Source organism: Bos grunniens, chromosome 11 (genome assembly GCF_055505025.1).
Source record: "Bos grunniens cultivar Pamir isolate PY7600 chromosome 11, Bosgru_T2T1.0, whole genome shotgun sequence".
NCBI classification, from domain to species: Eukaryota; Metazoa; Chordata; class Mammalia; order Artiodactyla; family Bovidae; genus Bos; species Bos grunniens.
In genome coordinates this window covers 86,512,598-86,515,949 of record NC_141175.1, presented here as the reverse complement: position 1 = coordinate 86,515,949, position 3,352 = coordinate 86,512,598, and the positions used below count along the sequence as shown (strand labels likewise).

At 40.7% G+C, this 3,352-nt stretch overlaps 1 pseudogene; it reads right to left on the bottom strand.

Moving 5' to 3' along the window:
* Window positions 1-883: 883 nt before the first annotated feature.
* On the bottom strand, window positions 884-1,696 carry LOC147363479 (large ribosomal subunit protein uL30 pseudogene; annotated as a pseudogene).
* Window positions 1,697-3,352: the final 1,656 nt, after the last annotated feature.

Below are 3,352 nucleotides of genomic sequence, written 5' to 3'. Positions count from 1 at the left end.
GAGAGCAATTCCCTGATCTGACAAGGCAAGGATTAATATCCATCAGGCTAGACTGAATCTGAGCTAGCATTCTCTCTAGGATGTTCAGGGGTTCTCAACCTGTTAGGAACCAGGCCATACAGCAGGAGGTCAGTAGCAAGCTAAGTTTTGTCTGTATTTACAGTCGTTCCCCATCGCCCCCAGATGGGACCGTCTAGTTGCAGGAAAAGAAACTCAGGGCTCCCACTGATTCTGCAATATGGTGAGTTGCATAATTATTTCATTATATATTATAACATAATAACAGAAATAAAGAGCACAATAAATGTAAAGCTCTCAAATAATCTGTAAACCATTTTCCACTGCACCCCATTGGACTGTGAAAAAATTGTCTTCCAGAAAATTGTCTTCCACCAGTCCCTGGTGCTTTAAAATGTTGATAGCTCTTGTCCTTTGAATAGCAGCAGAGTAATTGACAATGTTGAGAAAGGTTCAAGCAGGGTTGCATCAATACCACATTAGTCAAGAGAAAAGGCAAAGATGAAACAAGAATAGATGTGAGGATGTGGCAACACCTGCTACTGAAACCACTGACAAAATGTTGAAAGTTCTTTTTTTTTTTTTTTATTTCTGCAACATTTTTAATCTGTAAACTGAACTTTTTATCATGCACAAAAGTCTGTGACATAGGCTTTCTTAGATTAGACCCAGTTTGGCCAACTGAAAATGGAAAGTCAGGATTGTTTTTTGTACAGGAAAATTTTCAATAAACCCAAGGAATGTTTTTCACAAGACACAGGCTGGACCGTAAGTTTTGCATCCAAGAAGCTAGGCTGTTGATTTGACTTAATCTTCTCGCACCAAGATTTGCAAAGGAAAGATAAAAGTCAACCAAGACAGTACATTTCAATTTGTTTCGATTGTTTATTAACCAGATTACAATAATAATCCTGGTAGATACCTTAGTTCATCCTTCTAATAAGCCTGTTGATCTGGTCTTCCCTATTGCCAGCATCTCCACCTTCTACAAAATGGGTGGTCTTTTTCTTCATTCCACCTCGTGGAGAAGACAATTTAAAGGGCCACAGGAAGTTGTTTGCTTCTTTGAAACGTTTTCCAACGGTATAGATCTCATGAATCAGATCCTCCATGCAGATGATTCCATATTTCCCAAGAGATCGAGCAATCAATGCGTTGTCTGTCAGGGCAATTCGCTTTTTGTCGATTTTGCCGTAACCACGCTTGTAAATCAATTCATTTACAGACTTCAGATTTGGGTACCCCCATGCAATGTATGGCTCCACAATTCTCAGCATGTTAATTGATGTCTTGTTGAGCTTCACAAAGGTGCCGTTGAAGATCTGCCGGAGGCGAAGGAGCTGCAGCACCTTTCGAACCTTTGGGCTCACACCATTGATACCTCTGATCCTGATGACAAACGCCAATTTGGGTTCCGCGGGTACATAGAAGTTACCGGCTTTTCGGCCATCCTAGCCATTCGAATTTCAGTTCTGTACATCTGCCTGTATTCCTTGTGGTAATGCTTAGCTTTTTCATAGATAAGCTTCCTCCTTGCCTTTCGAAGCATCTTTTGGGCAAACTTCTTTCTCAGTCGCTTGATCTTAAGCTCTGCGAAATTCTTCCGCTTTTTCTTAAGGGTTTCTGGCACAGCAGGAACCTTCTTTTTCTTCTCTTCTGCACCCTCCATGGTTCCAGCCGGGAAAGAGCAAAATGTCGAAAGTTCTTCATGAGAGACATGTATTCTTTTTTTTTTTTTTTAACTTTTCCTTTTTTTTTTTTAATTTTATTTTATTTTTAAACTTTACAATATTGTATTGGTTCTGCCATATATTGAAATGAATCCACCACAGGCATACACGTGTTCCCCATCCTGAACCCACCTCCATCCTCCCACCATCCCTCTGGCTCATCCCAGTGCACCAGCCCCAAGCATCCAGTATCATGCATCGAACCTGGACTGGCGACTCGTTTCATATATGATATTATACATATTTCAATGCCATTCTCCCAAATCATCTCACCCTCTCCCTCTCCCACAGAGTCCGAAAGACTGTTCTATACATCAGTGTCTCTTTTGCTGTCTCGTACACAGGGTTCTTGTTACCATCTTTCTAAATTCCATATATATGCATTACTATACTGTATTGGTGTTTTTCTTTCTGGCTTACTTCACTCTGTATAATAGGCTCCAGTTTCATCCACCTCATTAGAACTGATTCAAATGTATTCTTTTTAATGGCTGAGTAATACTCCATTGTGTATATGTACCACAGCTTTCTTATCCATTCATCTGTGATGGACATCTAGGTTGTTTCCATGTCCTGGCTATTATAAACAGTGCTGCAATGAACATTGGGGTACATGTGTCTCTTTCCCTTCTGGTTTCCTCAGTGTGTATGCCCAGCAGTGGGATTGCTGGATCATAAGGCAGTTCTATTTCCAGTTTTTTAAGGAATATCCACACTGTTTTCCATAGGAGACACGTATTTTGGTGTGTCAAAATATTCTAAATGCTTGAACTCTCTACAAGGACTCCCTATGTAGCTATTTTTTATTTCTAATTTCTAATACCCTAATGACATTACTCTTTTTGGTGAGGACATGTTGTTTTTGCCTGATCAGTATCCATTTTCTCTTTGGAAATAACATCCAGATTTTCCCTTAGGGAATAACCCCTCCCCACTCTCACAGTCCATATTCTTGGGTGAGCCTGACTCCACCTACCAACTACCAGTTAATCAGTTCAGAAGAGCACGTGACTGAGTGCGATTCAATACTGGGACTTTTGTTGATATTATTGGGAATGTGAAGTTTGCTTTATTCTAAGATTGTTGTGTGGGCTTCCCAGGTCACACTAGTGGTAAAGAACCTGTCTGCCAATGCAGGAGATGGAAGAGATGCGGGTTCGATCCCTGGGTCAGGAAGATCCCCTGGAGGAGGGCATGGCAACCCACTCCAGTATTCTTGCTTGGAGAATCCCACAGACAGATGGGCTACAGCTCATAGGGTCGAAAAGAGTCAGACATGACTGAATCAACTTCGCACACACGCAAGATTGGAATATAGGATGATATAAGCCTGGGGATACTAGAAATCATAGATAGAAAAGGAATGCTGAGACAAGGGCCAACATTGTGGAAAACAGAAACAAGAGGAAGAGAAATACCAGGTCCTAATGACGTAGTTTTAGTCCAGATCCAGCCATGCCTGAACATGCCTGAACATCTTTAGAGTTTTTGCTGTTAGTCAATAAATTCCCTTTTTTGCCTAAGCCAAGCTTGAGTTGGTTTATACTTTTCAGAAATAAAAAACATTCTGACTTTTGAGAGTATTGCTATCACAAAAGATTCCT